Genomic DNA, 23,352 nt, shown 5'->3' with positions numbered 1-23,352 from the left:
TGTCCTCATAGGACACTAGCACAAAAACGGAGGCATGCTGGGTAGAGGAGGGGTTATACAGGTGTTGGCTTACAATATGTTTGTCAGTATCCAATCCAGTGTAAACCCACTATCTGAATTCCTGTCTTCCCCAATGGTTCAGAAAGTAATGCACTTTTTTTGTTTTTAAGTGCACTTATCCTTTAAGCCTTATTCACACATTTGCATTGCAGCAATGAGCAGTAAAAGGCACATGTTTCCAAAACATACCTGCTCTTTGTGCACTGCCATTAAATGTGAATGGTACCCAACGCACTCTACAGTTGAGTGCACTGCACAAGCACCATGGCACAACACATGTAGTGTATACTGTGGTGAGCTGCATATCACAAAAAAAAAAAAAAAATTGTAATAAATGGACTACCTTCAAGCAAAGCATGTGTGCCATGTTAAGAGCTTTGCATTAAAAGAGGAACTTTACCCATATCTTCAAAATAGCAACAAAGACACCTTTAGAATTGTTTAGTAATGAAACTACAATCAGATATATTATTATAGATAACTGCAGGCTTTGTATACCTTATTTTTTTCTTTTCCTCTCCATTCTTTTGACAGAGGCCATTTTAACTAAGGGCAGGTTTTTAGATCTCGTCACTTCCTGGAGCTCTGGCACATGTGACTAGGACATGTGACCATGCACATCATCTCAGGGAAGGAAAATGCCTTTCCCTGAGATCTGGTAAGATTACAAATGAGATGTCCCAGCAATGCTCTGCTGATGTAACCTTCCCAGGATGCAACGCTTGGGCACATTACATAATTTGTACGAAAGTGGACCAGGAAGTAGAAAAAAAGAAATTGTAAGTAAAATAAAAATATGTTTAGCTAATGAATATAAGCTGATTTCATATCAGCATGCAGACCTCCATGCTGATGTAATTTTTAGTCAAAAGGGGTAAAGGTCCACTTTAAGTGCAAACAGGTCCTAAATCTTAATGAATATGTGATCATGAAAATGCGATCATTGAAAATGTAGCAGATTTTAACTGCAGAGAAACATACAGTTGATCTTGTTCAGTGAAGAGTTCTTAATTCAAATAAAGAGAATAAAAAATGGGGATCCAGTGATCATTTGTAAACATACATCCATGTGCCAACAGACACAATTCATGATCTACCCATTTAATAATGATAAAATAAGAAAGAAAAAGGGAACTATGATCATGAAAAATACATCTTTTATTGCACATAGTGTATTAAAAGTTCACAATATTCCCACAATACTCACTAAAGTCCCAGAGCAACAATTAAAAGCATAACAATGTTGTTACAAAAGGCTGCATCTGACCCTCCTGTAATTCTTAAGACCTCATTAGTATATCCCATAGCAATCAATCAGAATGCAGTGGTTCTTCATTTAAGTATTAGGAAGGAACTCTTTTGAGCTTATTAAAAAAAAAGTCCATTCATGTACATTACCCAACAGGACTTGCTTATGGTAACAGTTCGCAATCAGCTAATAAACTATTTTCTATTCTTTCTAGACTGACAAAAAAGAGATTTGATTGCAGTGAAGGACTGAAGTACATCACTGCTCTGTTCAGCTTGCTATTAAAATAAATACTTCATTGGTAAAAATAAAACCTTTTAAGTAAAACGTACACATTTTCCACGCTGTGGCACTTCCAGTGCCTGTCATTTCCATATCGCTATCACATTAGTAATCATTTGGTTTTATTTGCACTGAAACATCCCTTAGAGACTCCTAAAGGTGGAAGCGATTTGGGCTTTATTATTTTTATGAAGCACAGTCTAAACTTGCATCCTCAGGCACAATCTTTCATCTGTTCACTTTCAAGGCATCAAAACATTCCTCACAATCCTAATTCGGGAACGATTATTCTTTTGAAGTCTTTTTTTTTCTAGCTAGACATGCTTAAAAATAAAAACATTCAGTTTACAGTCCTGCCCCACATACTTGATGCAACAGCTGAACATTTTAGGTGCTTTCTACACAATAGTGGCTCATCATCCCAGTTATTACAAATTGCAGTGTTTCTCTCACAGCCCACAGCATAGCTCTTACAGCCTTTATGTGCTTGCAGAAAGCATAGGAAGCTTAGCAGCTGCTTACAAAATTGTAGTTTGCAGGCTTGGCTACTGCTTGATTACAATGGTAAACTGTAAACTGATAAATGCTTGCACTGAAGTTACACGTTCATTTGGCCGTACACAAAGGGCTCCGATCATTGTCTCCTGTCTACAACCAACCTCTCCAAACACCAAACCTAAAACAGACATGGACATACTTCATGTCAGGAGTCACCCCTGACTAAAAAGAGGTGGTAAGGAGTGTTTATTTATACACATTCATTTCTGCTGTATTAAAGGAAACCTGTAGAGTCAAAATATGCAAGGTGCCATTGCTGACCTCTCCATCCAAAATATACACTGCCTGGCTGTCATTCTAATTCTATGGTGTTGATTTACTAAAGGAAAACAGGTCATTCATGTTGCAAGGGAATCTTCTTCTCAGCTCAGCGTATGAGGCGCAGCTCTGCTGACTTCCATCATCCAATCATGTGCAAGAATTTTTTTTTTGATCATTGCACATGATTGGGTATTCCTTGCAAAGTGAATTTTGACCTCATTCACTAAACTAAGGGTAAATGTCCTAGCAATGCGCACATTTCCTTGCAAAGTGAAGCTATTTACCTTGATTAAATCAATCCCTATGTCTTTAGTACTTCTGAGCCACACTATCATGAAACAAGCATGACCATCTGGAATTCTGACTATGCTCTGACTGAGGCGCTGTTAATACCATGTCGGGATCAGATCTGGAGCAGATCTGCAAATGCAGTGCATTTTTGCCACGTTCCAGTGCTGTGGGGGTTTTTTTAGCTTAAAATGGGCTTTCAGGTGCAGTCCAGTGTGTTTACTGCATTTCCATGCATTCAAGTGCATTCCTGACCAGAGAAAATGAGACGAGTAGCATTTTTTGGCCTGGTCTGGAACGGACTGCGCTGGTGTGAAGAGAGCCCAGAAATACTATAGGGATACATTGGGATGCTTTTTTGGTCCAGGAACAAACTGTTCTGGACTGGATATTTTTCAAGCATGGTGTGAACAAGCCCTTATACTTTTTCTAGGTCATTGATTAAAATGTTTGCAGCATGCCAGCATTTTCAGAAGAACATCAGGAATGGTACCCTGCTTATTTCTCAGAACTCTGTACAAAATGTTCCAACCTGGCAGGTCTCTTATGATGTCAAACTTTGGTCTCTTAAACTCAACCACCTCTCTAAAGGCAGGAAGAGTTTGAGAAAATGCAATAAATGAAAACTGATCACATTACATGCTCAGCCATATATCACCGTTTCATTTTTGACCATAGATAGATTTTAAAATGATATTAAAGTCAAACAGTTTTTAGGCTATTTGAAATGAATAAATCACTTACAATGGATGCTGTGCCTTGATTATTCTGACTCCGATTGTTGTGATAGCGATGTATCCCTTGTGAGACCTCTATGCCTGGCCTGTATAAGTAGATTCAAATCACTGCGGACAATCATTGTCAGATAGCTGAACTCACCAATACCGTGTTCATCCACAAAGGTTGCTTTATTCTGTACGTGCAGACAACAGGATAACAGCGATGAATGGTTACAGTATTATGCGGTCAAAAGATTATGCCTTTCCTAGCATACTATGCAGAGTACATGTGTCCTAGTCACATGTGGCCTGTTAGCTGTGGCCATGACACAGGAAGCACTGACCTCAGGAAGAAGGGTGGGGCTTACATAAAGAGGAAATACATCACAAAGGGAACACAGAACATGTTTGATACCAAGAAAGGCCACTAGATGGCAGCATGTGAACTAGACATATAAAACGTCCATAGGAAAAGGTATAGGGAAAACAAACTATATAAAACTTCTATCTAAATAAACTTCTATGCCCCATTGGGGCGGCACATTGATGTTTAAAAGTGTTAGTGTCCTGCAGAATCAGCTGGTCACCTGCTCGCTGACCCCAATATCATGTTTTTAGGGTGACTCCTCTCACTTACAGGGTCTTATAGAGCCACCCTTATGTGTGCTAGTAAGCTGTGCATCTTCACAGACCCAGAATGGCTTCCCCTGCTTCACGCTTCTTCCTCCCAGCTAATAGATGAACAGCTGCTGGAGACTTCGGGGAAGTCAAGCTAAGAAAATTGGAGCCAGCTTTTTGGAAACATGATTACTAAGAGCCTGGGCAAAAATCTAAAGTAATTCATTGCTGAGCAATATATATTTGTTTGATCTGGATTAATTATTGAAAAAAAGTTTTGAGAGTTTAATACTACCTTAAGATTTGGGGAGTTTACTTTGACTACAGTTGCATATATTTAACTGCAAGGAATACGTTTGTAGAATAGTACTTATTATGGTTTACATTATGTACAGTTTGATATCTGTTTACAGTACATTATGTACTCTCTCATATCTGGCAAATGGAACATCTTGCAAATTCTTCCACGTCTTATTCAGCTGCCTATGAGCCATTAGCAGCTCCTCTGCACAGCACATGAACATGGTTCATAGACAAGATGTTAGGACATTTTGAAGGTTTCTTCTGCTATGTACATGCACATCTCTTGTTTACTGCTAAACAACTCTAAATGTGCTAAGTATATTTATAAGAAAAAAAATGTTTATATTTAGCTTTCATCAGTTTCAAGTATAGAAAAATGACATAATTAAGCCACAAAATTCTACAAAGTGCATACTACAAGTATGCAAACTAAATTTGATTGAGTTTTTTTTTTATATATTTAGCACACATAGTTTGCTCTACCAGAATAAAAAAAACAGATTGTGCTTGATCAGCTATGACAGCTCAAAAACCAGAAGTGATGAAATCATCGTCACTTCTCATTTCTTTCAGCGGGGAGCTCAGCTGCTCTCTCTCCCCGCCACCTGCCAACACCCGCAATGCGTGCAGTAATGCCAAATTATATATCATGTTACAAATACATCCAGGAATATCAACCCTATTGCACACCTTTGTGCTCTCAGCAAAAACAAATACCATTCACACCAAAAATGCAGTTGTCTTACAAAGAGACAAAATAGAACACGACCTAGTAAAGATTCTTGATATGCATCATTAGTGACTGGTCACTGCTGCGAAAGAACCCCCATTTACATGCACACTAGGATACCTATCCTTTAGTCAACTGCGTATCCACTGAATCACCCAAAGGTGAAGTCTTGGCTTCTGCAACTTATTTTTTTATAGGAACAATATGTAGAACTGTATCAGATGCTTTGATTAAATCAAAATAGGCTATGTCCACAGCACCAACCTGGTCCATAACATTTGAGATACGCAAGCAGATTAATCTGACCCTCACTAAAGCCATGGTGCCTGGGGTCCAGCAAGCTGTGCATTTTAAATGACCGTGGGTCCTACTTTTTAGAAGTGTCTTTTAATTTTACTACTACAAATGTTAAACTTACTAAGGTTGCTTTACTAAAAAGGAGCATAAGCTATTCACTTACCAAGATAATTTTTTACTTTGCAAGGGAATCCAATAAGATGCAAGCAAAACCAGTTCTTAAAGTGACTGGTATTTTTGCAAAGTGAATTTGCAACACATTCACTAAGCTAATTGAAATTCCTTTAAAACATACAAAATTCACTTTGCTAAGTGAACAGCCTAAACTCCTTTAATAAATCAATGCCACTGGTGTGCAGATGCCAGCTCCTTTCCTTCTACCCTTTTGTGAATAGATACAATATTAGCGGTCTACCATTCATGGCAAACTTCTCCTGTTAGAAGAGATTGATTAAGATCAGGCAATGGTAAAACAAATATACCTTAAGGTTCTCTTAGAAATCTGGGACGAATATCTAAAGGACCTTTTGCTTTATTAAGTTTTAAGTGAGCCAGTTCATCTGCTACCCCTGTCTTTAGAAACCTTGATCCTAATTGCCTACATTACATTGTTTAATTAAGGCCCTGATATAGAACATCAGTGTGCCTTTTCAAAATATGGTGACATTCTTTACATGGGCCCTTAGAATTTAGTGTGAAAAGTCGGGGGATGTGGTGGGTGTAAATCTATATATGCTTGAGTAATACATTTAATGGTCAGACAGTGACCCTCATAAAAGACATTGCAAGGTCTTTTAGTTATGCTTTTTCTTGCTTTACAACTTACATGTCCATTTGCTCTCTTCATAATATTACTCCTTAGGTTTGATTATATATTGCAGTCCCTGGTATTTGGCTCACTCCCTGAACATATAAAGAAAAAAAACAAAAACTTTTAGCTCTCTCTCAGCACAGGAATGATGTCCGTAAGCACAACCCAATGTGTTTAATCATTGTAAACACAATTTAGGGACCCACAGAAGCCTGGTGCAATTTTAAATGGGTAAAACAAGTAAATGTGTATGTACTGCAGACATGTACTACATATGTTTCTTATTATTTTGCTGTGCATATGCTACACATAACACAACTACTGCACACCTATGGAACATCATTTCTTAAAATCAGACTCTGTGGAGGAGCTGAATGTCATGGTATGAAGTGGTAACTTCCAGTTTAAAGAAAGAAAAAGCACAAAACAAAATACAGATCCTATTTTTTATCACTCAGATACCCTTATGGCCATCATAATCTCTGGGAATTTATCCGCCCCACTCCTTAGCCTACTCTAGGCTCTTGTCTGACTTGAGCCTTGTAAAGTGATCTCTCAAAAGCTTGTCTTGAAAAATAAAACAGAAGTGCAAATGGAGAAAAAAAATATGTACAGTTCTCCAGATATTTGAAATGGCTTGGCTTGCTCACCTACAGCTTGCGACACTAAATTATGCAGTTCCTATTTGACAAAAGTTTTTCATCTTCCAGAGGTTTGCATTCCTTTTACCTCTAGAGATAAGGAAGGAATTTCTCAAACCGCACTCCCTATGTAGCCTTTCTAACAACAAAGCGTCACAGTGCAGCTATTAAAAGTACTGCAGTCAGACTGGTAAAGTGTCTGCTTCCACAGCAGAACAGACCACAGAAACCCTCCTGTGGTCATAGTGAATTGTGCTAGTCAAACAATGTGCTGAGAAAAGTATATCATACAGCCATGAACAAATTTGTTGGTACCCTTACAGCCTAATGAAACAATCCTTCATTCCACCAGAAAAGTGATTACATTAAAAGCAATTATCTCATGTATAAATGCATACCTTTGGGATGTCATAGACAGCAAAAAAAGTGTGAAAAGAGATAATTTATTGCTTATTGTACAAATATGTTCTAAATGCCTTGAACAACTTTGTTGATAAGAAAAGATTCATATTACCTGGATCATAGTGAAAATTTAAACTATTTTCTGTAATTACAGTAGTAGAACACACCCTCAATCTTGAAATCCGTCAATTGGTCTATTTAAATGGAGAAACCATACTAAACAAAGACCAGAGAAAGCAAAAGGAGAAAGTTGTCTAGGGAGATCAGAATGCAAATTACGGACCAGCATGTCAAATGTAAAGGCTGTAGGACCATCTCCAAGCAACTTGATTTTCCTGTGACTACAGTTTCAGATATTATTAAGATGTATGTGGAAGTGTAGACAAGAGCTAAATCAACCCCAGATTAAACAGATGGACAGTGCAAATGGTAAACAAAGACCCAAGGAAAACATTCAAAAGAGATACAAACTGAACTCCAAGGTCAAGTCACATCAGCATCTGATTAGGCCATCCCTTGCTTTTTAAACTACAGGGGGCTCAATCCAAGACCCAGGAGGACTCCATTGTTGATAAAAAACAAAAAAAGACAATTTTGCTAAAATGCACACTGACAAGCCACAATTATTCTGGTATAATGTCCTTTGAACAGATAAGACAAAACAGGAGCTTTTTGTAAAGTCACAACAGCTCTATGTTCACAGATGTAAAAATAAGCTTTCAAAGAAAAGAACACTGAACCTACTTTGAGACAAGGAGGAGGCTTGGTTATGTTTTGGGGCAGCTTTGCTGCATTATTGGGGTGGCTTGGATGTATGGCAACGGTAAACTCAAGAATATCAAGGAATTCTGGAGCGAAACATTCTTCCCAGTCAGAAACTTCTGTCACAGGTTGTAGGTGCTCCAATTACCCAAGAATAACGAAGAACAAAACATTTGACTGATCTGAACTGGCCTTCTGTGCGCCCTGAATCCTATCAAACATCTATGGAAATAGCTGAAACACGCAGTCTGGGGGTTGTGAAACAAAATATTATGTTAACGTATCCATAATTTCTGTCTATGCTATTTTCATTTGTTTTATTATTTATAAGATTCTGTTGAATCAAAAGTAAAGTCTGATTTCTATTAAATATGGAACAATGATGGATGTCAATTACTTTGTTCAGTTTCAAGTTATTTCAGAGTAAATTGTGGGGTTTTTTTTTTTGTGTGTAATTTGTCCACATTTGTATCCTCCCACTCTATGGAACATCTCCAATGCTTGTGAAAAATATGGTCAGATGAGACACATTATCCAAGTCTATGAAAGTGCATAGTGCTAAGGTACATACATAAGAGCTATTACCAACAACAGCGCTATGAATCATATGTCGTCTAAATATATTGCCTCTTTAAATGGCTTATTTCTACTATGACTGTTTTCTTATTTCCACTCATCAAATAATCTGTGACAAGTGCATTCTTTATATGGTGGAAAAACATAGCAGAAAGCAAAGATTCACAGCTTTTAGGATCTGTCATCTAGCAAATGGTGCACTTGAAGAAAAGGCCTTACCACAATTTATTGAGACACAAAATATATTCTTTTTAAAAAATAAAACAAGGAAGACCAGTAGAGGGCTCAAAATTTCCACTCGCCCCCTCGCAATTGGCAAGTGAAAATTGCATGGGGGCGAGTGTAAATTTAGGGGGGGAAATGCTGCAGCTTCTACAGCGACGATCACCGCTTCAGCAGCGGCGATCGCCGTGTCAGTTCTCTCGCCTCCTCGGTCACTGCCGCTACAGAGCGGCCGAGGAAAAGAATCCGTCCGTCCTCCTCCCATTGGTCCCCCCTTCACTTACCTCTCTTCTTGCTGCTCCGTCCTCTGCCCGGCCACCGAGTCTGTCTCCTCACCGGCCACGGATGCAGGGTGCAGAGCGGCAGGGTTAACAGTAACCCTGCCGCTCCGTGATAACCAGTGAGAGGGGAGAGCAATCTTCCCCGCTCACCTGTCACAGAAGTTCTAGCACAGTGCTGTGCTAGAACTCCTGTTTAGGAGATGACAGGTTCAATAAAGAGAACCTGTCACCTCCAAATGCTATCACACAGGGGATTGTGAGCTCCTGTGTGATAGCGATAGAGTTAAGTGAAAAAAATTGTTAAAACAATATTTAAGTAAAATTTTTAAAAAATGAGTAAAAAATAAAAAATTACTACATTTAAATAGAAAGGTGATTAAAGGGTTAAAAAAAATCACGGTCCACTTGCCATGATAACCAGTTGGTTGGCAGGCTCCTTCCCTACAGGGACCCTGGCTACACTACATAGGAGGATAGGAGCCTGCCAATCAGCCCATTACTATTCCCTGAGTCATATTTGGCGGGCGTACAGGGACAATGCTGGAACTTGTAGTTCAATTACGACATGTCCCAGCATGCTCTCATTGTACCTGTACACCCCCACATATCACGGGGGGCGCAAATGTTTGTCCTGCCCCGGGCGCCAGTTACGCCACTGGGTCTCTGTACTGTGCATCACACCGCAGGTCTCTGTACTGTGCATCACACCGCAGGTCTCTGTACTGTGCATCACACCGCAGGTCTCTGTATGTAAACCCCATGGAAAACCTGTAAGCTTGAAGGTGTCCATTTGGAGACTTGGAGATAAGTTTACAGTGGGCAACAAAACTAACTCAAATTTCAAAAATAAGGAAACAAAAAGTAAAATATTTAAATGTGTGTTGCTATATTTCAAATGTTTTCTTAAAGTATTGCTTTTACCTTTAATTCATTTGGCTGTTCCCGACATGGCTTCTCTTGATAGGTAATTTCCGGTCTGTGCACCCACAACACCATGCACAATAACACAACTAACTTCCTAATTAGCCGGGAAGATGGCTCCATGCTGTTTGGCCAGCTCAATGCTGATTGGCTGGGAAGCCAACTCCATGTTCCCTTGCGGCACTGCTGGTCAGCGGAAATCTCCCTCTGACTGGAATTTTTGGAATCGGGGTTATATATCGAAGCATTTGGGCAAGTACGAATACTCGCCCAAATACGCGGTATACTAGTATCGGTACATCCCTAGCAAGAACAACAGGTAACACAACTATGCTACAGTGGGACTCAAAAACAGACTGCTGTTTAAATGCAATTAACAGACCACATCATAAATGTCATTTTTTTAATTTTGCTTATTGATCAAACATTAACAGTTTAAATACACTTTAAACCTAATTTTAAAAGCCCATGGAATCCCAGAAAAAATGTCTTGTTAAAATGCATATATGTGTGAACGGTTTTACCTGCAAGAATATTTGTATTTCTGTGCAGCCTCTTTGATTTACACAAAGCCAGAAAAGTGACAAATCTTTTCAGTGTTGCAGATTAAGGAGTTACGCTGGCCATACACTGGTAACATTTCGAATGAGTCAGCAGGATTCAACCAGTGTGTGTGGTTGAACACACAAAAGTATATTTTTCAATCAACCGTTGTAACAGGAGCCAGGCTGAAAATTTTACTCCAGCCAGTCAGCCACAGTCACTGTTTGGGTATTCGAATAGCTGTGGATGTGACAGTGGTGGTAGCCCAGCATAGGAGATTCCCCCATTCACGCTGTTAATGTGGATGGGAGAATTTTGTGTTTTTTTCTTGTTTTCTCAGGGTGGCTGTTTTCTCAGGGCCTGTTCTGTTCAGACAGCTGAAGTCCTCCTAACACTATCTTTTTTGTCCTGGAACACAATTTGACTACCTGAAGACTGTGAAATTAAAATGCCAAGGCACTAAAAAGATGAATGCAAAGCTATATTAAAGCAAAACATTACTAGGGCTACCCCCTACTGCAAGGGTTAACTGCTCATTTTTGTCTACAGTTTAAAAAAAATAAACAAAAAATACATAGACTCACCTGAACCCTTCGAGCCCGCCAGCTTAGAAAAATCTGTAGAGCATCTCTTCCCCTCCTCTGCAGCAGTCTATGAATCCTTGAGTCATCATGTCCAATACATTGTATACCGTATATACCATACCGTCTCTGCAGTGCTGGAGGAGACATGCTGGAGGGAGTGCTGCTGGATCCTTGGTTCAGGTGAGTATAAGGTTTTTGGACCCTGGGCAAAAACTAGCAGTTAACTCTTGCAGTGTGGGGATAGCCCCACTGCAAAGGTTAATAACATTTCTGCCTGGAGTTTTTCTTCAAGCTTCCTGATATGCTATGTACACATACATACACACAAAATAAAAAAAATGCTTTATCCACTTTTTCTCCATGGCTGTATGCTCTTTGCTTCCTCTGTGTCTCAAGCCAGCCAAATTAAAACACCCTGGCAACTGGCAAATAGCTGAATCTTAGCCAAGTTGGTAATATTACCATGAAAATTAGAATTAACAAATATTTTCTGCCAAGTGCTCCAGTTGTTTTGAGCCACACAATTAGGAGGTAAAAAGAAAACACCAACACAAAATTCTAGAATATGTTGTTAGCACAAGGGAATGCCATACACAGAAAATGCATAAAGTTTGGAAAAAGACATCTTATGAAAATTATCCAGACCGTCACTGCTGACCCAATTTCTGGCTTCAGCAACAGTGACTGTTATCGTAAATTATAACTTAATCTGTGATTGCTGGATACTAAGAATGAACATACCATTGGACTTTGATGGTTTTAAAATGCTGTGAATAATCCAGTGCTATATGAAATTAACAGAATCTACTACTATATCCTAGAAGAAATGCAGGGCAGCAAGTGCTAAGGAAGTATTACTGGAGCAACTGTTCTCAAGTAAACTAGGGCAAATTATGCTAAAATAATAATGGAAGCTTAAGCTGAGAGATCTGATAAAGAGAATCCCCACAGCACATACAATTCTTTACACAAAAGTTAAAAGCTAAAGCTGAACTCCAGGGGAGTAAAAAACAAAAAAACATTTCATGCATGCATTTGTTTAATAAAGAATCATTAAGACTATTTTCAAAAGCAGTTGGTGTACATACCCAAATTTGACTTGTGTAACAGGCTCAAACTGGGAGCAATAGCATAAGTTCAAGTGTGCTGCACTGCTAATATGCAAAAAAGGAGTGTCCCGAGAAGAGAGCAAAGCGACAGAGATAAGCGCTCATTAGTCTAATGCTAGTCCTTCATTCTATATTGGCTGGTGGGGAGGGCCAAGGCCGGTAAATTTTACTTAAATTCAGTAGAGGAAGTCAGGTCTCCAGGCTGACTGTGCTATGTGGCAGGACTCTGTAAAACTCAGAAGGGACTGGAAAGGAAAATAGTGTACCAATTTATTTAGAAGATTTTCTTTAAAATGTTACAAAAGACAAAGTTACATATTTAGGACAACTTGTATCAAATAACAATAATATCAATTCTTCACTGCTTTTAAGATAACAATTAGGGATGTCCCGATACCCCTTTTTTAAGACCAAGTACAAGTACTTCCCCTCATGTACTTGCCGATACCAATTACCGATACTTTTTCTTACAGGGACAGGTGACATTTTTTTAAAAACAATAGACTAATGATTTTAGGCCAATTTGTTTATGATTATGAAGAACTTTAATTTAAGACTGTTTTAGAACAATAAAACATCTAACCTATTCATGTTTTCAACTGCGATCGTGTGGGACCGCCCAGGCGGTATTGCGGCGGGAAACCGCGCAATCTGCCTGGCGCAAATGGAGTACCATTAGAAAATAATGGCACTGCCAGCGCAATCGGCGGTGGTGTGCGATTCCATGACCACCCATCTGCTCGGTTTTGTGCACGATGACCGGGCGGTCATGGATTGCACACCACTGCCAATCGCGCTGGCAGTGCCATTATTTTCTAATGGCACCCCAGTCGAGCCAGGCAGATTGTGCGGTTGAAAACACTGTGCGTTTATTCTAATGCAGATGGGGGCAGCGGGGCTGGTTTTCATTTTTTTTCAATTTTTAATTTACTTTGTAAACATTTTTAATTTTAATTTATTATATTATTTTTACTTTGTCTTTTTATTATTCCACAGCAGTGACGCGACGCTCCTCCAGCCTGCCCAGAGGACCCCAGCCACCTCGGAAGGTAAGAAAAAAAAAAACATAGCGCAAGCTTCGGCACTAGGCATCAGGGCATTTTGACAGGTACAAGTACTTGTCAAAATGCCCTGTATCGGGCCCGATTCTGATGCTAACATCGGTATCGGGACATCCCTAATAACAATATGTGCAATTGCCTGTCTTTACAGTCAGAGTTAGAATGAAATGTAATTTATGATGAACTGTTAGTCACATTAAATAGATTTAATTACACCTTTTGTAATCTTGTAAACATTGTAAAGTGAACCTTGGCCATGCAAGGCAAAGATAACCTTACCAAGTATCTGGGCCTTTATACATGTAGCCAGCAATAAAGGGAACCTGGAGAAGCACATTCTCCAACAAGTATGTTTCAGGGTGTCTATGAATCCTTATTTAGCTATCATAGCTTTAAAAGAGAACTATGGGGTAAGTGTTTTCCCCATAGTTCTCTTTAGTGTCATGGGAGGACATATACTAGCGTCCTCCCCTGAACCAAAGATCAGTCTATACAGAGAGCGCCACAGTCGGGACAGATCACGACAATACTGTTGAGATCCACCCAGCTGTATGAGTGAAAGCTGGCTCTACCTATCTAGGGGCAGAGCCAGCTACCCCCCCGCCCCCCGCTAACGTTCGTTCCTCCACTCAGCGCTGAAGGATCAGAGAGAGGAGGGGGGAATCCCTGCGGGGAGCGGTGACTGACAACCGCTCACTGCATGGAAACTACAGGGAAGTGAGCGGATCGGTGCATGTTTCTGCTCACTTCCCGATCGATAGAGCCGACCTGTGACAGATTCTTTGTCATAGGTCGGCTCTAACTATGAGGATGAGTGGAAATCACTTGCCTCATAGTTCTCCTTTAAGTAAAAATGTAAGTATAGGTCCACCTTTATCTCTACAATCCCACTCTTACCTCACCACGTGTAGTCAACATGACACCTTCTTTGCCAGAATGATGTAGTGTTATGCAAGTAAATCCATATTACTTGACTGATGCCCCATGAATTGATGACCAACAATGCCCCCCCATTGTTGGGGGGGCTTGTAAAGAATCACTATATCTTAAAGCAATAAAGTTACTGCACTAAGTAGAACCCAATGTTTATAAAAGAAAAGCTGAGGCTCCTTCCAGATGGGTGATTCGATCAGGTCGGTCAGTTTTTCAGGATCTGATTGGAAGCCCAATGTTAGTCTATGTGCAGCCAGTTTAAAACAGACGAGCGTATGTTTACATCCAATTGCCGTTTCCATCCTGGTCAAGAAAACAAAATGGAACAGAGTTCTGTTTTGGTGGACTTGACCATGACAGATCGGGGGTAATCTGATGTACACTCACATGTCTACTTACATCCAACTCCTTACAGACTTAACATGGGTCTGGTAAAGCTCAGTTTTTTCCTCCATCGTAAGAATAATTATGAGATCCAGTCCAAACAGCTCCAATCAAAGGGGATATGTCACGCAAATGGCAAGAGTACTTATAGACCCCATGCTGGAAGTCCGTGCCCAAGGCTATACAGTTACAGCTCAGCAATACTAAACCACTGTATAGCCATGGGTATTACAAAATGTAGATCTGTTCATTTTATTTTAAACATAAGCTTTTTACAGTGTATGCAAAATGGTATTAAATACGATCCTACTAAGTATCAAACTGCTAAATCATACTCAAGGTCACGAAACATCTTTCACTAAAATTTCCCTTTCAATCCTTTTTGTTTAATGCAGTTCTTTTAAAAAGTAAAAAAGCTGAGTGAAAATAAAAATTCTGTCAGCTACAGAGGGTCATACATATAATAGGTCAGCCTTGACAGCCCTACTTTCCAGCTCAGTAAATCCTTCTCATCTTGTCTATGTGCCAGAAATCAGATGGAGTATTTTCAAATACACAGGACTTTACAGGAACAGGTACAGGCCACTGATTCATGTAACCAGGTGTATAAGATATACAAGCTTTTCTCATTGAACTTTAATTTACAGTGTGGAAAATAATTACTTGATCCACTGCAGGTTTTGTAAGTTTGCCCACTAACTAAGAAATAAAAGGTCTATAATTTTTATCACAGGTCCATTTTAAAATGATAGAGACAGAATATCAGCCACAAATCCAGAAAAAAACATATGATACAAATGTTATAAATTGAGTTGCAGTTCAGTGAGTAAAATAAGTATTTGATCCCCAAGAAAAACATGACTTCATACTTGGTGGATAAACACTTGGTGGCAAGCACAGGAGGTAAGATGTTTCTTGTAGTTGCTTACCAGGTTTGCACACATCTCAGGAGGGATTTTGGTCCACTCTTCTATACATATCTTCTCTTGGCTGTCGCTTGGCAACTCAAAGTTTCAGCTCCCTCCAAACATTTTCTATAGGAGTAAGAGACTGGCTAGGCCACTCCATGACCCTAATGTGCTTCTTCTTGAGCCACTGCTTTATTGCCTTGGCACTATGTTTTGGGTCATTGTCATGCTGAAAGACCCACCCATGACCCATCTTCAGTGTACTGGCTGAGGGAAGGAGGTTCTCATCCAAGATTTTACAATACATGGCCCCATCCATTGGCCCCTCAATGCGCCAAAGTCGGCCTGTACCTTTAGCAGAGAAACGGCCCAAAGCATAATGTTTCAACCTCCATGCATGACTGTAGGGATGGTATTCTTAGGGTCATAGTCAGCATTTTTCTTCCTCTAAACACGGTGAGTCGAGTTAATGCCAAAGAGCTCAATTTTGGTCTCATCTGGGAGCCAAAATTATTTTTGGTTGGTAGGGGATCAAATACTTATTTTATTCACTGAACTGCAACTCAAATTTATAACATTTGTATCATGTGTTTTTTTCTGGATTTTTGGTTAATATTCTGTCTCTATCATTTAAAATACACCTATGATAAAAATTATAGACCTTTCATTTCTTTTTAAGTTGGCAAAATCTGCAGGAGATCAAATAATTATTTTCTTCACTGTATAAAGCCACCATTATGAAAATGTCAATTGACAAGGGAAATCATAAAGAATCACAGTGAGAGTGACTCCCTATAGAGTCTGACCAGGTATACTCACCAGTCCACTCTCCCGCAGCACCCCACCACTGCAGGAGTTCATCCTGAGTAAGCTCAAGTGTTGTAGCTTACCTGGGTGGATGAAATTACAATCCTTATGCGAGAGTGTTAGGTCTGGCAATTACTTGACCAGGCCCAATCACTGTCACATGAGGAAGCGGCATACACCTCTATACCCGAAAGCCCTGCTTCGTTTAACCTCCCTGGCGGTATTCCCGAGTGTGGCTCGGGGTTAATTTTCAGTACCAAGAGCGGTGTCCCCGAGCCACACTCGGGATTGCACTTCAATTTTGTCCCTAGAGCTTTGTCCAGTGCCATGCCTGCACTTTTACTGTTCTTTCTGCCTGGAAACTTGAGAATGGCCATGGCATCCAAAAAGTGTCCATTTAGGTCAAAAGCGGTTTTAGACCAGGTAGAAAACAGCGATAGTAAATTAGAATCACTTGCATAATTGAGCGATAGCGATTCGTTGGGAAGTTTGTCATCAGACACTGAAAGTGACGATTCCGCGACCGAAGTCAGTGATGTGCCAATTTGGTACTCTATTGACTGTGGTACGTGCCCCCAGAATTCCCATTTACTGGACATTTTTTTAAATTATAATTTTTTATAAGTATTTATAATTATTTATTGTATTATAATTTATGATTTTGTGTTTCAAACTTTATCATACCCGGAATGTCTACTGGACTCTTGTTTGGACATATTTAGGTAAGTTATTCCTAAGATTTAATAAGAATTACAAATTGCAAATGAAAAACAATTTAGCTCTGGCATGCTAAAATCCTACATAAATCAGCACCAAGGAGGTTAAGAATGTGAATTTATTTGAATTTATTTATTTTCTGTGAATTGATTTCTTTATTCACAGAAACAAACCTCTGACTAAACATTTAACTCTTCCCCACTTTAACCAAAATTTAAAGGAAAAACAAAAAAGGACATTTTCCCATGGGGGCACTAGTTGTGATGACAACCAACAGGCAATTTCTCCTTTGGAGAGATTCCTTCTCACTTCCTGTGGCCTCTATGGAACCCTCCCCAATGGGACACAGAAAAAACAACATTGGTTTTAACCATTCCCTACGCACAAATAATTGCAACTATAAAGCTTGCACCACAGAGGTTTTTGTCAACACGCATAGAAAATAAAGTTGTTCGCTTTACTAAACACTCAGAGAAACTGTACCTACAGCATAATGCAAGCATAAATGCTTGTTACCTGCTCTCAGCAGCTCCTCCGAGTGGCAGAAGCACTAGAAGTAATGACAGCTTGCCTGGTTTATAAAATTTTAAACCACTAAGTGCCAGATGCATACTTTTAAGTGCAGAGTAAGAATTCCCAGCATTGCTCTGACAGACCCTCATTAAAGTCATAGCTCTAAGCTTTATGACAAGCTGGATGAAATAGTGAGTAATTGAGCTTTTCATTATTCTCAGTACCCTAGGACATAAGATAAGACTTTAATAGTATGTATTTGTTTTTAAATTAATTCTGGCAGTGTTCTCTCGATTATAACTGGGCATCATTAACACAGGATCTTTAAAGACAATGCTACACATTGGCTACATTGTTCTACCATATAAATAGGACAGTTTAATACACAATATACATACCGTATTTTGCGGTCCATAAGACGCACCTTTTCCCACCAAAAGGAGGGGGGAAAAAGTGCGTCTTATGGAGCGAATCCCGACGCCTGAGACATGCAGTTTCGGGCGCCGGGCGAGTAGTAGGAGCCACTGCTCGTTTAATACGAGTGATCTAATGAGATCACTCGTATTAAACGAGCAGTGGCTCCTGCTGCTGAACTCGATCGCCGCCGCCGCTGCTCGGCTTTAATACGAGTGATCTAATGAGATCACTCGTATTAAACGAGCAGTGGCTCCTGCTGCTGAACTCGATCGCCGCCGCCGCTGCTCGGCTTTAATACGAGTGATCTAATGAGATCACTCGTATTAAACGAGCAGTGGCTCCTACTACTCGCCCGGCGCCCGAAACTGCATGTCTCAGGCGTCGGGATTCGCTCCATAAGACGCAGGCACTTTTTCCCCCCAAGAGGAGGGGGGAAAAAGTGCGTCTTATGGAGCGAAAAATACGGTAATTTTACGGCTACCAAACACAGTTAACTGCCTAAATAAACAGCAGAACACTATACTGTATACTGCTATTCTGAAATTATTTTAAACACTGGTTTAATCTTTGAGGTTTAGGTCTGAATATGGTAACATTTGTAATATTACAATACAAGCGTAGACATTCTAATTTGTAATGTTATTCCCATCATAGCTATTGCACATATTGCAGTGATTTTGAATTAAAAAAGCATTAAAAATAAAGTATATCCGATGTTAGGTCTGCTTTAAAGAGGACTCTTTTGTATGGGATTCCTCCTGAAAAATAGCAATGCACTTCCAAGCATGTGAGCATTCCTAGGCACTCCTATGCCTCTTAGAAAATTTGGAGTAAGATTTGGTGATAATCACTACTGTGCTACATGTGATGATAAATGAGGTGTGAGCCTATCAATATTAACTGTGAAATTATCTTAGAACAAATGCAGCCTTCAATTCAGTTTAAGTGACCTCAGGCTGCCCTCAGTTTGCCAGGCATCCTTAAATTCCAAAAAAAGGGATATCTTAATTTGGACTGTGATCTTTATTGTCCTTTTGACAGTTTAAAACACAAGGGGGCCTGGAAATGTTAGCGACCCAGGTGACCTCGGAGTCACACTGTCATAAAACTGAGTTGCATTATCAACCCACATTTATAACTTGGAATTGGACAGTGATATTGTAAAATTAATTGCACAAATAGCTGGGTCTCGTCAAGAAAAAAAACATACATACCAAGAATGGACAGGTTATAACGGTCAGAGGCTTGAGAAGCCCCATTAACCTTCCTGGCCCAACCATCACTCAAACATATGGCAAGTTTGGTCTCAATGTAAAGCTACTTTCATGACCCATAATAATCTAAGGGTTGCCGGACAGTATTGTGTATCAATATTCCACTATGATCTTAGATATGAAATTTAACAGTTTGGGTGGAGCAGAGGAGGATATCTTAAAGGCTTAGCTCTCCTGCTCCAGTCCCCAGTCCTGCTTTATGGGCTGGCTCCGTGACACCACCTAGAGGGCTGACAAAAAGATGCTGCGGAGGCAGCTAAAGGACTCTTGATATAACATTAAGAAGAAGAAGAGACTCCTGCAACATCAAGAAGCACGTAACACCAAAGATCTAAGAAGAGTTCCTCTTTAACACCCAGATATAATCCGTGCAAGTCTTTGTTGGAAAAGAGGCACTCAGATCCATCTTTTGTTTAGTGAATTGGACTGTCAGAACTCATAAACCCAGGACTGTCTCTTTATTAATATATGTTTCTGTATGTTTTCCTGCACTGTTTCTTTTATTAAAGGACGATCTCAAAAATTGTTAAGCTTATCTCTATGCTTTAAATAAGAACTTGAAGAGAACTTATAGACACGTGATTAATAGACACGTGTGATTAATGTACAGTGGGTTTGGACCGGGCGCATCCGTCACACTACTTACTGTTCTTGCTCTGACATGAGGAAGCAAAACCCTGCCTCTACCAAGATGGCAGCCTCCACAAAGAGGTAAAATGCAGAACAAGGCACGGTATGTCAATTATGGGGAAAAGATCAGCTGCAGAAGGACCACAGGCAATACTGATGCGTTTCCCTCTGCCTGCATTTGTGTTGGCACAGTTTTAACAGTTCAGTAAAAAAAAACTACTGGAATTACTAATCACAATTACTGATCACAATCACCATTACCCTTTTTGCAGACTTCATCCAGTGAAGATATTTTTTCAGAAAAAGAGCTCAGCAATGGCAACCTACATATTTAAGCACATATTTCCTTTATAGCTACACGTTCACATAGTCTAATGCACTACAAACATACCACTACATCTGCCAAACTTGTTAATGTTGACATTTTTCCTTTACTTTTAGGGGCTTTTGGGGAAATATTAGGGGTCTAAACAGACCCCTGATATTCCCTTTTAAAATAGAAAAAGATTGAGAACACAGTCCTCAATCTTTTTCTGTAGCCCCTATCAATGAACAGGAATCCTCTATGAGTGTTCCTGTTCATTGATAACATTAGAACATTGCGTATTTACTATAACCACAAACATGAATGAACAGGAGGTGATGTAGATCATTCCCCATTCATTCATAATTGGGAATATAGTAACCATACTCCGTCTTCAATTATTTACAAACACTCAGCGATCACTGTTTGTACGCACTCTCCTCTCTGACAGCTGTCACAGGAGGGTGAGCAAGCGGTGCGGGAGGAGAGCTCAGCCTCCTGTGACTGCGCTGTCTTCGCCCCTACACCGCTCTACCGGACTGTGATAGGAGGCTAAGTGGTGTGGGAGGAGAGACCCCGGCCGCTCATAGCGCTCTCCTCCCGCAGCGGTCGGCTGGCTGTCACACTTTCTCTGCTCCCCGCTGGGACACAGAGCAGCGCCCAGCAAGGAGGAAAGAAAGCAGGGATGCACCGCTGTATCGGCACAAAAATGGCACTTTCGGCATTTAGCGGATATGTTTCGGAGGCCGATATATCGGTGCATCCCTAATTATTATGTTGTTTTTTTAAAAGCTATGGGTTTTGTCTGTTTTTTAATTTATTTAGGGTATCGTGCTTGACCCTTCTAGGACTGGAAAGGGATGCATCACTGTTACTCACTTGACTATTCCACAAAAAGAGATATGTCCTAAAACCAGGCTTCCGCTTTTTCTTCCATGATTCTATTAACAGTTTAAAAACCTTTCTAAAATGAAGTTCTGTGTGTTTATCCTTTGACTAATCTCCGGATTTCTGAAGTTTTATTTGAGAGACTGCCATGTGTTCTTGTATAGGTTAATAATGATAAACTGATATTTTATTTTCCAAGAAATCAAAACAACCTTAATAAAGAAATACAGTCAAAGCACACTGTTAAATTTCATTTCACGCTCACTGAACAAATATTACCAAACTCTAACTACTGTCAACTTCTATCTTTTTAGCTAGATATCTTGTGGCCAACTCAGCTGTGACCTTGAAATATTTCACAGATGGGTGCATTACTTTATTTTGTTAGTCATCTCCTTCCAGGATTTGTCAGCCATGAATGCTTGGTAATCTTCAGTATTGGGGGTCTTCTAAAGCATTTCACTGCTCAGAACCCAGAAATGTTTGAGCTGGGAGAAAAACTATGTGGAATATATGTAAGGGATTATGTAAATGAAAATATACTCCCATATACTGTATGTCTCAAACCTTACATTTATGTATCTGCATCATTTATAGGTGAACCTGAATTAACTAGTAATCTCTCTCTGATTAGGAAAAACAAGCAAGTAATCTTGAAAGATAGTCTAAACTATATTTTACCATTATTACAAAATCACATAAATCAAAAAGGTATAAATGAACGATCACTGATTTATTTATTTTTACACAAAAATAAAAACAAATCTGGATTATTAAATATCTTCAAGGGACCATTTACCTGTCTAAAAGTGGTTACATAAAAAAACAACAACAACAAAAAGAAAAAACACATACACAGTTTAGTTGCATATCTATGAAAAGGATGGTCATTGCATATTCCGTCCACATGCAAGCCAGAGGAATTGTGTGAATAATCAAGCAGAAAATCTCACAAATTTGGCAAAGGACAGAAACAACTTTAGGGGATATTTGGAAAAAATGTCACTGAACTTAAACAAGATTACAGTATTTAGTATTGATCAAGAATAAAAATGTTTGCCAAGAAGAAATCTAGCATGACTTTATGCTAAAAAAAAGGTTTCTGTAAAAGTCTACAGCAAACTAGAATTAAAGCAGAATCTACACACAAGGTTTACTTTTTTTAACTTTATTTTTGATAGTGTGTCAAATATAGTGATATGCAGATTAACAAAAAGAGGAAGCACTCAGCTGTCCAGTGTATCAGCTCACAACTGGTCCCATATACATAGTTAAAATGAAACATAGGCGCAGGGTTTTATTTTTTCATATTGTTTACAAGTCAGTCTCTTTTAGACATCTAATAAAAGACAGAAAATTATTTACTTGCCTTTTTTTTGTTATATCCACTTCCATAAATACATATATATGATGCATCATTACATAAATTAATTTAGAGGTTGGGATTACCTTTGCCAATTTCCACAAAAACCACAAATGGAACAGCAACTTCTCATCTAACCCATTGGCCTTTTCACACAGGCTTCAGCTGCTAAAACAGTCTGTGTATAAAGCGTTTGCAAAAGCTTTCAGCCAGCTTCAAGCAGCTTTGATGAGGATGTTTGTCATGCCTATGCCCAAATACGTTGCCATTTAACATGATTTTAATGCTCATTTTGCCCCATACTTTGTCAGATAATAATCCCTAAAAAGTGTCAGACTTTTGTGTAGCAAACAAAGGGCATGCATAGTTTTTTACATCTTGGTTTTTCATTTATGACAAAGGTCCTATGTCATGCTGAAATTCCGCTTTCAAATATGGACAATAAAGTATTTACATACGCTTAACAAGCAGTAAAAGAGTGTTAAACAAGTCCTAGTTGCTTGTACTGTTAAGTAGTTCATCCTTAAGATTCATAGGAAGGACTCTTAAGCCAGTTTCCAACAGCTTAGAAACACTTGAAGTGTATTTGCATTAAAGGATTGTCATTCTTCCAAAATTCTGCTCTACACATAATTTAACAAAATTGTGTTTTCAGTGTCTCTGATAAGAACTTTGAATTTCTAAACACTGTCTGTAGCTACAGAGCTAAGAAAAAGGGCTTGTTTTAAAGTATCACTATAATGTTTAAATCTGTTTGAAATTCCTCAGGGGACCTAGTGCATGGAGTACTTGGTCCCATTCTGATCCGTGCCTTGCTTGCTGAGATAGTGTGGTTAACAGTTTGACCCCTCCCCCATTTTTTAAATTACGGCTGACCATAGAGGAGAGAGGGTGGTGATGTATAGCATGCACAGAACTGAGGGGTAGGTGGCAGCA

At 39.3% G+C, this 23,352-nt stretch overlaps 1 protein-coding gene across 1 annotated transcript in view; it reads right to left on the bottom strand.

The window, feature by feature from the left end:
- Positions 1-23,352, bottom strand: part of GRIP1 (glutamate receptor interacting protein 1) — a 419,799-nt gene that overhangs the window by 322,009 nt on the left and 74,438 nt on the right. The gene's annotated exons all lie outside the window — the stretch shown is intronic.

The sequence above is a fragment of the Nanorana parkeri genome, unplaced genomic scaffold, assembly GCF_000935625.1.
Source record: "Nanorana parkeri isolate BGI_ZX_2015 unplaced genomic scaffold, ASM93562v1 scaffold65, whole genome shotgun sequence".
NCBI lineage: Eukaryota > Metazoa > Chordata > Amphibia > Anura > Dicroglossidae > Nanorana > Nanorana parkeri.
Note: the sequence above shows the minus strand (reverse complement) of the source record. Positions and strands in the feature narration are given on the sequence as shown.